Genomic DNA, 13,462 nt, shown 5'->3' with positions numbered 1-13,462 from the left:
CAAGGTGGTGAAACTTGAATGAGCCTTCTATAATAAATGCAATTAAAGACAAGAGGACACACAACAAAAAATATAATTAGTGAGTGCTTGTTTTCAGAAAAATATGTACTGGAAATACTGTGCAATCAACAAATTTGCAGTAGGCCAGTCTGTTTCTAGCTACATATTCTCATGCTCATAGATAATTAATGAGCACGATTACAATATCAGGGTTTGGATAGCATTCAACAGCAAGAACAAAAATGACAGCAAAATGCTTATGGTTTCACTGGATGCCTAAGGAAACTGAATGCTCATTATTTTGAAGGGCAAATAAGTGGGCTCATCCCTTGTTGCTTGTCTCTCCTGGAAAACACCAGGGACAAAGAAATCTCTGCTCCTTTTCTCCCCTCGTAGCTTGCAGAACAGTTAGAGCCCAGCAGATAGAAAGCTTGCAGTGGTGGTTGGTTTAGCTCCTTATTATTTAAGGCACAGCTGTGATCAATCCCCAGGCTATAAAGTTTATAAGAAGGAGCTGGAAGCATGGGCTTTTCCTACGGCACTGAAACGGCCCCTCTGCCTTGCATTTGTCCCTCATTTAGCTAGCCTGACTTTGGTGTGGCCACTGCTCTGAGCTCTGTAGAAAAATGAGAAGCCAGCAGGTAACACCAGGAACTCCAAATGAAGTCCAGCAAAAGCTGATCTGATTTTGCCTCAGGGCTTTTTCTTTATGCATCTTCCCTACACACTGCTGCTGTGTTGGAGTTTAGCTCAGTGTTGCTTGAATATTCCATTGTTAAAACTTTTTAAAAGAAAATAAAGTCATCTCTGAGTGGTGCCCTTCAGTGCATTGCTGAGTAGTTAGGAGAGTTTTAATCTTTTCTGAGAAAGGGAAAAAGCTTTGTGTTTCGTTTAGAACAGCAGAGGTACTTCTTAGAAGCAATTAATTTGCTGAGTAGAAGGATTTTGCAAGCGGTTTTCTTACAATATATTAATTGCTTGTTTATCTCTTTTATTTAAACCCAAAAATTCCTCAGTGGAGGGCCTTTTTGCCTGGAAGGTCTCATTTTATCTCATGCAGTTTCCTGTTTACTTTAGGCGCAAGCCTACAAATATCTGCTAAAACAAAATAAAAAACCACAGTCCTGGAGAAGTCTTTCAGATTCATATATCAGCATGTCTGTCCCAAAATAATCTGACTTGAACTGTGGGCAATGATGAACTAAAATATCAATGTGAACTAAAACTATGAATGATCCCACTATTTTTTTTTTGGGGGGGTGGTGCGGTGGTGGGTATTGGAGGAGGAGTACTCAGTGGAAGTGCTTTGATTAGTTAGAATTGCAATAAAACATATTTCCTGTGTCCCCAGGTTCTACCTCCTGGGCATGTGCTGGTAGTATTGAGCAGTGCTGGTGGGCAGAGCCTCTCTGCTTGGTGTGCATTTTTATTTAACATGGAGCAGTACAAAAGCTGGGAGCAGGGATTTGAGGAGGTGTCCTTTTTTTGATCCTCTCAAAATCCTTTTGATCCTGTTTCACCCCTTCTGCTACTCTGTCAGTTTACTGCCTCCTCAGTCCCTTAGGTAGGCTGCAGACAAGTGCAGCTGCTGAATGTAATGCAAGTGGAAATGGTCTTTGGGGCTTGGTAGCAGTCTTGGTCCTTTGCTTCCTCTTCCATCAGGCAACAACAACTGACGTGTGCTGGTTCAGTTTTCTATTTCACAATCCTGCATGCACTGTGTTGTTTAAAGCAGGACACAATACAGTAGATAGCCTATGCATACTAAGACCTTCTTTTGAGGACTGATAACTTTGCCAGAACTTCTTGTGGGCTTCCACAGAGTGTGGAGGAGCCTTTTGTTTTCCCTTCAGAGGCTAGCTTTCAGTGCAGCTGTAGCAATTGCAGTTGTTTGTTTTTCCAGTCGCTTGTGGGAGTTCGTGGAGCTGCAGTATCTTTGATGGCTGACTCCCTGCTTGTATGCTGTCCCCTCCCTTGGAGCTGACATCCCAGCCCTGCACCTAGAGCCTGTTCACACGGAGGGGTCAGGGCAGCATGCTCCACAGACGTGCCTGGAGGTGGCACAGGACCAGCCAGAGGGGATTACACAGCTATAAGGGCCATCAGATGAGGCAGAACGTATTAGGCTTGCTTTCTGGATCCTTCATCACTGTCTGCACACAGTCTCAGGCATTCCAAGTGTGAAGCAAATGCTTTCACAAGTATTTTCTGTCTCTGGCAGCCATGGTGTGATCTGCATTGTACGTCATTATCTGCCACATCTGATGGAACTGTTATTAGTGGTTATTTTTAAAAGTAGAGTTCTACCCTGCTGTATGTAATGGTGATCTGCTTTTACAAGACCAGCTTGGTCTGCATCTTAAAGAGTTGTTTAAACTGTCTTTTCTGTTTTGAAAAATTCTAGATTAATTTTCGTTTAATTTTCAGCTGGCAAAGATTTTACTTTGGATGGCATATAAATCCCTCATTGCTTGGGGACTGAAGTCCAAACAGAGTGTGCTAAAAGGGAGGAGTTTTCAAGTGCTTGCCCTGCAGAAGCAGCATGTTCCCTGGCAGATCCATGGGGAGCAGCCCCTGTGTGAGCACAGCCATGAGCTCTGCCCTGGCAGCAACATCTCCTCTCTGTGTCTCTGTGAGAAACAAGTTATCATTGCCCTTGGTCTGCAGACGGGTGACAGAAGAGAGTGATTGCTGTTGTTTTGGACAGCCTCATTAGAGAGGCCAGGAGTTCAGTGGGAACTCCTGCTTGTGCCCAGCAGCAGAAAACCCAGGAGAAAGCCAAGCAGCAAGCAAGGCATGCTGCAGAGAAAGCCCCAATGTTAACACCTCTGCTTTCTTTGCATGGTAGATAGGGGCTGGATCTAAATGACCTTTGTCTGGCACTTCTCATGAACACCCCTGAAAGAGATGAAGGTGTCTGGGAGTCAGCCCATTTTCGGCACAGACAGTTATTTCAGTTTTCTGTTGCTATTCAATTGCTCTTTCGTGAGAGGGTGGGAGTAAGGGAACTGAAAGTTAAGAGACTTAGCACCTTTTTTTAAAAAACTTCTTCGTTGTTGTCCCCTGTTATATATAGCCAAAACCTACAGTTTTTTATAGGGACACTGGAGCAAACTGTCTGCCAGAGGTCAAAGGAATCGCATCCTCAGAAATACACAGACTGAGTAACCTTCAAAAAAGCATGATAGTGTGCTTTTTTGTGGTTTCAGAGGCTATTTATATGGCAGTCTTTAAGCTAACTAACCAAGGATGTGGTGATAACACAGTCCAAGCACTACTCTTGGGCGCTTTTAGGTGCCATGCTTTTCTTAGCAGAGGTTAAATTTAGAACAGGAGAGCAGACTGCCAAAGGTAGAAGACTGTTCCTGTAAGCCAGTGGAAACACAAGGATCTGTTCTGTAAGCTGAATCAAGCTTACTTCTCCAACTAATGTTTGTAGTGATTTTGGGAAGCTTAGTCATAGGGAGAAGTCATAGGGAGAAGACACATCACTTGTCTAACCCAGGAGCAGTTTTAGTGATTGATGCTCTGGGTGGATGGGACTGGGATGCCCTCATTTGTAGTCATGAGGGTGTAGCTACATGCCCAGGGTTTCACACCAGTGTGTACTGCTGAGAGAAGGAGCTAGATGAAGATGCACCTTTTTCCCCCCAGACAATTCATGGCAATGGGATTCTCCATGGTACGACTTGAAAGAGAGGCTAGATTTTATTAGAGCTCTCTTCTGTGAGTGTCTGAAAATTTTAAATCAATCCAGACTCTGATATGGTAAATAAAAAAAGAGAAGAAATTAAAGAGAAGCTGCCCCTGGAATCCATCGGTGGCAGTGAAACATTTCCAGTCCTGTTCACTGAATTTCTCATTTGAAGTATGGAAAATACTGTTGTTACCAGACTGAAATTATATGCAGCAAGACAGCAAGCATCCTAATGGGGAATCCAGAGAAATCTGTGAGAGCCAAAAGGTAGCTGCATCCCTTTAAACAATGCCTTATCTTCACAGTGTGGAAATGCAGAACAAAACCTATGTTTTCTGCCCTTGATACCAGCCTCATCTAGATAATTTTAAACATGTAGATAATTTTACATGTAGAATTAAGTGCCAAAACCTAGAATTTACCCTTTTGATGATCTGTATATACTTAACCACAGTCAAAACACAGGTGGTTCTATACTCAGTGCTTCTCCTGTGGTGTGCAGTGCCACATCTGTCTGCTCCCCTCTGTTTTAGCAGTGCCATTTGTAGGCGCCTCCCTGATGGTCTGATAGCCTGAATAATGTCTGAATTACCTTAACACTGCTTGGGTGGTGAGGGGTGCAGTCAGCTCAGGTAATAGTGCCATTCATGTGCGGTCTGTCCTAGGCTGCTTTTGCTTTAAGGCAGTAGTTTGGTTTGTTACCTTCAGGTGAGGACTAGAAAGGCTTTTCCAACTTGTCCAAAGGCAGGCACATTTTTCCGTGCAGGTTTATCCTGGAGTGGCATTCCCTTATCCTTAGGGGCTTACCCTGTTGCCCACTTCACTTTGGAGCTTGTGCTCTTCATTTTCTCAGAGAGGCACAGCTGTCAGCATGGATTCTGCTTCTTAAAATCTCTTTGTGTGACTGATCTTAATGCAGTTCCCTCAAAGGATGTCTACCACAGCTTAACCAGATAGCTATAATCAGATTAATATTAGTATGGCTATATAACACAGTTTTCTTGCAGTTGAGGTAGAGCAGGTAACACTTGGTAACACTTTTAGCATGTTAAATAAAACAAGTTTTATTCCTATTAAGGGAACTGACAGAGGCTAATATTTTTCTTCTAATATCATTAATTTAATCTTATGTAAGAATCAAGGCAGTCTTTTACATATTAAATTGCATCCACCCAGGCTTCCTTTAGAATCTTGTGTTGCAACTGGAGCTTATCCAAACATAATACCAGTAACACTTAATGTCCTTAACAACAAAGGAAAATACAATTAAACAATCTCACATAGCAAAGTTGTTTGATATCTGCCAAACATGCTGTATTGTTTGGGTGTAGCACTCTGACTATGTAGCAGGGTACCACAGAAGTTATATGGATTTCTGTAGAAAAAGTGGGCAGAACAGGGCTTTTTCAACATGGCCATGAATTATTTTTCTGTGGTTGGAAACTGCAGCTGATAAAAAAGCAGTGAAACACCCAAGGTCCCAAGTCCCAAGTCATTCCTATGAGCAGTCAGGGCCCCTAAAGAGAATCCTAACTGAGTTTGCACTCGGCAGTGTAAACAGGTTTCCAGGTATGAGCTAAAGGTTGTTTATTGCCCCCCTTGGAGCAGATTCAGAGAAGGGCCAAGATGATCAGAGGGCTGGAGCAGAGGCTGAGAGCATTGGGCTTGTTCAGCCTGAAGAAGAAAAGGCTTTGGGTAGAACTTATAGCAGCTCTCAGTGCCAGAAAGGGGCCTTCAAGAACACTGAAGAGGGACTTTTTACAAGGGCATGGAGTGATAGAACAAGTGGGAATGGCTTTTAGAAACTAGGAGGAAATTCTTTACTGTGAGGGTGCTGAGGCCCTGGAAAGGTTGCCTAGGGAAGCTGTGGCTGTCCAATCACTGGAAGTGTTCATGGACAGGGCTCTGAGGAGCCTGATGAAATGGGTGGCATCTCTTCTCGTGGCTGGGGGTTAGAACTAGACATTTAAGGTCCCTTCCAACCCAAGTCTTTCTGGGATTCTGTGGTTCTTGCTTCCAGTTTTCCCCAGGCATCTCTAGCCTGCTTTTCTTTGTCCTGCAACTCAGGGAGACCAGTACCAGGAGCCTCTTATCAGCTGAACTTATGTGTTCATTTTCCAGCCAAGCTACCGACACAGATTTGGGACTGCAGGAGTATTTGTTTTCAAGTTAGAGCATAAAGACTTGTCTAGAACACCAGAAAATTGAAAGAGATACCAAAATTTCCTCTGTGTGTCAGGTTTTTTGGCAACAAAGAAACTCCACGAGGACTAATGTTTGTCTTTACACAGAGATAAACAATCAGATTGCTTTGGCAACAGCCAAGCTTTTATTCAGACATGAGCTTCACATATCTTTATGAATTTAGAAATCAGTCAAAATGCTGACCACTGGCATTTAATGACTTCCTGTTTTTGTCTAAAATGCTTTCTATAGATAAAAGCCTTAGTTTCTCCCTTTGAAGAGGGCCAGTGCACCATCTCTCTCCTGCAGTTACTAGATCAGGAGCAAATTCAATTTTTCTTGTTCTGAGGGATTCAGATGGATACAGATAAATTGCAACAGGATTAAGCTTTTGCTTTTATTTTTGGAATGCGTTTCGCACATTCCTCTTTGCAAGTTGTTCTTTAAAACCAAGTATATTCTAAAAGAGGACTATTCAAACACGTTTGGTTTGCAAATGTCAGTTGAGAAACCCTCCTAGTCTCCTCCATTTGCATTTGCACTGGAGTTCTCCTTAAGAGATGTCAGCTGTGGAATACTTGAGGGAGGCTGGATCAGCTGGCCAAAAACCAGTACACCCATTTGCAAGACTGCAAGCATCAGGCAGGGAATTACATCAAGTGTTCACCTGGGCTAGAGTTTGGCAAGTACCCATGAAATAAGCAGATCACTTCTGGTGGCTTGCTACTGCCCAGTTTCATTTTCTCTTCAGTTAGTTTGATTTTGTTATTGGTCCTCCCCCGTCTTCTCTGTCTTTTTGCTGTTTTGCACTGTCAAAGCATTAGATGCTACAGGGATACCAAAGTGCTTGGAGACCATGTGGTATTGGGAACACCCACATTTGGTGCCAGGTTCCATGGAAGGACCACCTGGTGGTGTCCAGGTGGGAAGCAGATAGGATCTCCAGAAGGAAAGCCAGGAGTCCGAGCGTCAGCATACCCTGCCTCTAGCACATGCCAGTAAGCTCTTGGTGCTGCAGAGAGCGAGCTCACAAAGATTCCCACTTGGGAGCTGCCACTTGGGAGTCTGGCTGAGGGGAAACCTGCTCTTCATCACCTCTGGTCTGGATTTGCAAAGTGAAGCAGGAAGAGAAGATGAAAGATGTTGGCTGACGCTGAGATAAGGGGAGGTGTGATCACTGTAGATGCAGCCCTGCTGACCACAGGCGTTCTGTGTCTGCGTCTACATGTCTACATGTGTCTGTGTCAGAAATGGTGCTCATGCAGCTAGTGATGCCAGTGGGATTACTGGCTAATGGTTCTTGTCAGCTCCCTCTGTAACACCATAATAGGTCAGATGGTTCTTCAGTTAACCCTTTGTGGAGCAGGTGTGTATAGGTGCCAGGGTGTGTCTGGTTTAAAAGAAAGGCTTTGAACTAAAGATTTCACCAAGATATATGTATGTGTTTTTCAATAGGGTCAATGTGGTGATGTGAGTACTGGAAGTGAGCAGGTAGAGCACAGGCCAGCCTGTGGCAAAGGAATCTTGGTGCCAGCAGAAGTAACATTGGTTGTCAAGATGGTGTGTCCCCCTAGAAAGAGTTTTTTACTTTATTTTTTCTGAAATGAGGGAAGGTGGTGAGGATTGGATGGATGAAAAGACACATGTGAAGTACTAAATATTAAGGCCCAGAAAGAGGTGATGCTAACATACACAGGACTTCAGTCTTTGGGATCAAGGCTTGCTGCTCCTCCCAGCCCAGCCAGAGCACAGGCAGAGCTCCAAGGCTGCTTTCATGTTAAGTCGTTAACATGTTTTAAACCAGAAAAATGTGTGAAGATGGAAGCAGATGGATTCCTCTGAGAAGGTATGGTTTGTTGACAAAGATAGCCATGCCTTAAACACCAAAAAATTCTGTGCACCTTCAAAGGTGAAGACAGATGTTTGAAGCAGACACATTCTGAATTCCTGCTGAGAAGAGGAAACACATTTTTGAGCAAGAGGTGATTTCTCTATCCCTACACAATCCAGCCATTATTTTGTACAAAGTGTGGCCAAACTTGCTAGCTGAAATTCCCAGAACAAGATTCAGCAAGGGGTTATTGTGCGCATTCATGTAGCTGTGGAAAAGATAGGAAATCAGGGAACTGATATAATACAGCATAACCAATTTATTCTAAAATCTCTTTACAAACCATGGGTACAGTAGACTGAAAATCTCCCAAACCTGACAGTTACAGAATTCATGCGTAGTTAAGATATTTGATAAAGCTGAAGACAGGCTTTTATCTATAACTGGCACATTTAGAGCTGCTCAGCTCCCAAGAGACTAGAACACAGATCCCTAGGCATGGGGCATATATAGTGTTATGAAAGACAAGGTAGTGGCTTGTATCACCCAGATCCTTTATATGCTCTCTAGTTATATATTTTCTCTTATGTGCTCACATCCTCTTGCTTCAAATCATCTTAGAGAAGTATATGTAAGATAGCATTGCATGAATATTAATGTAGATTTTATTTATGTTTCCATTGTTTCTCACTTCCTGTTTTACACTGCTATCCCATCTTTCTTTCTGGAGATGTTTCCTCTTTCTTTCACACACAGCCTCACCGGATGAATGTTTGGCTTGCAGCACAAAGGCACCCATAGTGTTAAAGTCTCCCAGAGGCACGTCAGAGAAGGCAGCACCAATCAAAAACTGCAGGAGTGTGCTGTGAATCTCTCACTCTTTCAGAATTCATAGAGCTTCCTTAAATAAAGACACCTTGATAGCCCCTTTTTCAGCATGGCCATTCTTACCTGTACCCTGTAGGCAGCTCTCCCCCCAAGGACTTTCCTTCACTGTCATCCTCCTCAAGTCTTTTGGAGTCTGTGGATGGAGAGGCAAGCCTTCCATATATAAAGTTCTTCAGAATTTGTCAAGTTTAGCAGACAATCATTTCAATCTATTAATCTGATCCAGATGTGGTAGTCACATTTTATTTCTTCACATAAAGATTCCATGGGTCAAAGCAAACAACACCCCTATGTTAATTATTTCCAGCGTAAAATGCAAAAAAACCCTAACAACAGTGTTTTCATCCACCAAGAACTATTACCATATATTGTAATAGTGTTGTGTCAAAATTGGGAAAAATTAGGTCAGACTAGAATTAGAAGACTCGCTCCTTCACTCTGTACGTATGCTCTTCATGATCTTTGGCTTCTATAATCACTCATTCATTTTAGATTTCATGCTGTCATGTTTGTGTCAGGGGGAAACAATCCATAGCTGTAAACAGGCACTATTGCTTGCAGTATTTATCTCTGTTCATGCTATGCACAAGACAATGCCCAGTGTGATAAGGAGGACTATTGATGCAGTTTACAGATGGCTCGGACATGAAGAAGTGCAGTTGTGTTGCAGCTGATGAGCTTGCACCTCAGCTAGCATAGCAAGTGGCTTTCCCTGATGAGGGTGGGATTATATCAGAATGTGGAAAATGCCAGGCACTTCTGCAGCCCTTTTTGGCTATGGTTTTGTTGATTAAAACAAATCATTCTCCCAGAGCTTTGCATTTAGCCTGCACCAAGTGCAGAAGGACTCTTGTCCCTGTTGGTAGCTGTGATAACAGTGATAACAGTGATAGCAGTGATGTTCGCTGTCCTTGCCTCTCTCAGTCACCATTGTCCCAGAGGAAGGGGGGGTGCAGCTGCCTGTCACAAGTCACTCTGAGGGCAGGAGGGGATTTGGAGAGGACATCAGATGGACAAGCATAGGAAGGCCACAGCAGCAGATTATAAATGTTCCTGCAGTTCAGCTGGAATGAATCTTTTCTGTCTTTGATATGCTAGTTCCTTATCCTATTCCTGTAATCTTTAAAAAAATGCAAATACAGGAGAGATTTTTTTTTTCCTTCTCTCACTCCCTAAAAGAGGCCCTTTCAATATTTTTCCTCTCCATGTAGACTGAGGAATTTGCAGGGTGAGTGTGAGCCCATGCCAGATATCAGGGTTAACACACAAGATGAACAGAAGAGAGCACATGAAAGGGACGCAGTGTGTTTAAGGCAGAGAAGAAGGGTGTTTCAGAATAGGTGTGCATTGACAAGAGCTACAACCCTCTGGAGCCTCTGAAGGACAGCAGTGTATGACTTGGCAGAAGCAGAAGTGCTTCTTTTATTTTGCACTTTTGAGTTAGAGGAAAACAAATGTTCACAGAATAAACACAGACATAGGGTCCCCAAGGCAAAAGACAAAAAAAAAAAAAGAAAAAATACAGTGCTGCTTAGGAAACACTCTGCCTGCTAACACACAAGAAGTTTCATGAGTAGCCATCCAGTCTGGTATCCTAGTAATGAGTGACTAGCTCATCAGTGTTTATTCTTGTGTAGCTTATTTCTTTTCTGCTGTTGGTTTTTGGAGTTGTTTTCTCTTTTGTTCTTGGACTCACTGATTTTTGTGTGATTTATCATGGCTGGTTTCATATGCCAGTTTTTAGTCTCTTGCAATAAAACCTTGCTGTGAGGCCTTGTCTCGTTTACCCAAGGGTTTCCAACATCCAGCTACCATGGAAACATAATCTGCACTGATGCACCAGACAAGGGTTCAAGACAGATGAGATGTAGTCATATCACGGACATTGGAAAGACTCCAGTGAACTTCTACCACAGCTCTGCAAGACAGACAATGCACAAGGAGTTGGAGTTTCATTTCTTATTGGGATGAGAGGTATCGCACCTCAGCAGGAAATTAGATTAGGTCATAAATGCTTTTTTGTATCTCATTCCTGCTGTAAAACATGCTTCTCAGTCCGTAGGGACCCTTCAGTCTTTTTAAGATGTGCTGTTTCTCTGATTCCTTCAAGCTTTCCTGTCCAAGGCTAGCCATTCACCCCTGATGGGCATTCAGCCTGGTTGGCGTTTCTTCTTCACCCAGCCCTCTGTGGCCTGACCCACAGGACAGACCTTGGCCGTGCTCCATGGGAATGTTCCTTCTGCAGCAACTGAAGAGCTCATTTAGCTTCTTGCACTGCCCTCGCCTTTGAAGGACTGCCAGGGCTGGAGGTAATATCCCAAGGTGCTCTCTGTCCAGGGAACAGTGCTCTTCAGCCAGCCAAAGACATAAAGTCTGCACTTTTTTCAGGTTGGGCTCTCCTAGTGCCATGGTGTGACTCTGGCATATCCACAAAGGTTCAAGTCACTGAATACAACAGATCTGCTTTGTATGTCATCGTAATTTAGGTTTGACCAAGTTTGTAAAATGTTAAGATGCACCTGGAAATTACTAACACTGTACTTTAGACTACTCTCAGTTCTGATTCTGAGCAGAAAAACATCAATATTCTGATGTATGCTTAAGGCTTTCCAGTGTATGGCAGCAGGAAGCTTCTGGATTTCTCTGTTTTATTAAAGGCGGTATTTTTAGATCTTCATTCTTGGTGAAGTCAATTCACAACAGATTTCTGGGAGGGGAAGAATTTAATCTCACTTCCAGCTTATTTCAACAAATATTCTAAGAGGGAAAAAAAATCTATCCTTGTTTTCCTTGCAGAAAAAGACCATATTTAACAGATGAAGTTTCCTAAATCTGAAGTATTAAGAGCCTGACATTTATGTTTTCCTCTGTACCTAATTCAGACACATCCTTACCGTGAGTGATGCTTCTCAGTAATTTCCAGTGTACCAACAGTTAAATAAACAGTAAGCAAAGCTGAGGCATTTTTCTATCACCATTTACAAGCACTTAATAAGCTGCCAGAGCCATTAGCATGGGGGGATGTTTTGCTAGGAGCAGAAGGGTGACAACTTGCACAATGGTGACTTCCTTCCAGAGCTGGGTGGGAAGGCAACTTTTGTTTTTATCATTTTTTAGTGTAGCCTGAGCTGCACAGAGCAACTAGTTGGTTGCTCAAGCACAGTCCACTTTTTCTTGAGTGCAGCCAATTAAGCCTCAGAATGTAGGTTATCAGACCTGTCTGAGACACTGAGGAGCCCAGAGAGGCTCAGGAACTCCATCTGAGACAAGTGTCCAGTGCAGTGGGCTGCGTGTGGGTTTTTCTGGATGACTTTGGGGCTTTCTCAGGAGCAAATTCCTATCTGCCTCAGCACAGAGCTTTTTGTTGCTGTTTCTAACATATCAAAAATTATGCCAACAGAACGTTCTGTTGTTCCTTAGCAACGGATTAAAAAAAAAAATTTGGAAAATTGGAAGCCTTCAATTGCAACTTTGAACAATGCTATGAGAGCTTTCCTGCTAGCTCCATTGTTTCCACATTGGACTTTTCTGTTACAGGCCTGGTGAGGATGCTGTCATTGTCTTTTGTCCTTCACTGTAGATCCCATGACTTTCAGTGTTCCCATCTCTGATGTTGTTCTCCCGAGGCAGCCTATAGAGAAGAAAATACATGTTTAAGCTGGAACAAAGTGCAGTGCTGCCTTACTGGCTAGGAGGCCGAACACAACATGAACAATTTCAACAGTGAGTGGTTGAATTTGAATTAAGGCTTTGTTTCTGCAAAAAGCACATCAGCAGCGATTTTCTGTGCAGGGGGCAGATTCTATCAGCATGGACAATACTGCAAATAAAGAAATGCAGTTTTCTACTCTTATGGCAGCAGGTATAAGGAAGGGACAAAAGCCTGAGTCCTTTGCATGGGTTTCAAGTACTCTTTTCTAGGACTGCTGGAATCCAAAAGAGCTGCAAAAAGACAAAAGCTATTAAGTGGGTCCATGTGTTTGATGCCACCTCATCGTGGAAGAGTTTCATCCCCATGCTGTCAAATTGCTGCCAGAGACCCTAACAAAGTCATTTGGTGAAAGAGCTCAATGCTTTGACCTGGCAGCTGGCATTTCATCCCTCAGCTTCTTTCCACTGGCGAGCTTTGTTGGTCAGCAAAGTGATAGCCATTAAGTGGCACTATTAGTTGCAAGCAAACTCAGTTTAGGGATGCTTTTTGGTGTGTAAAAAGCCTGTGTGTGGTTTCCTGATTGGTAACCCCTTTCTGTCACCTGGTGTATATTGCAGGCTTGCAGACCCCTTTGGAAAATCTTCTTCTATTTGACCTAGGTGGGTTTGCTGTCCAAACTGCACGGTTATCACTGCCCAAGATGGAAATTGCTGGCACCTTCTTGGCAGGCATGGCAAAGTGTGCCTGGTGTGGGAATTGACTTAAGTGCTAGTACTGCAAGAGACCATCACTGTAATAAAAACGGGAGCAGTATATAAACAAATAAATACCACAGTGACGGGATAACCGGTTTGAAAACAGCGCTCTCAGCGTAGTGCTGGGAAGTCCTTATTGCTGCTGCCTGTGCTAATCCTGCTCAGTGTTGATAAGACTCTGGTTTCCACCTCAGTAAAGCAGCCTGAAAAACCTCAGGAGCCCTGTCATTGTTCTGACATGATTGGTGTGTAAGGGTTTTCCCAGCAGAGCTTATATTTAAAGCCTGTCTAACCTCCTGTAACTCCTGCGAGGAGCTAAAATCTTCCTTTAATTCAGTACTCCCAATAAAGTACAAAGCATTTGATTTAATTTCTGCATTGAGCTCTGAATTTTATTCTGGGCTTTGTTCTCCTCAGAGCTTTGGAAAACAGAGAAAGGAGGGGGGAAGCATTTT

At 43.1% G+C, this 13,462-nt stretch overlaps 1 protein-coding gene across 2 annotated transcripts in view; it reads left to right on the top strand.

The window, feature by feature from the left end:
* Window positions 1–13,462, top strand: part of LPAR1 (lysophosphatidic acid receptor 1) — a 72,560-nt gene that overhangs the window by 52,766 nt on the left and 6,332 nt on the right. The window lies entirely within an intron of this gene.

Source organism: Fringilla coelebs, assembly GCF_963513975.1.
Source record: "Fringilla coelebs genome assembly, chromosome: Z".
Lineage (NCBI taxonomy): Eukaryota > Metazoa > Chordata > Aves > Passeriformes > Fringillidae > Fringilla > Fringilla coelebs.
The sequence above is the reverse complement of the archived record's forward strand: the minus strand, read 5'-3'. Positions and strand labels throughout refer to the sequence as shown.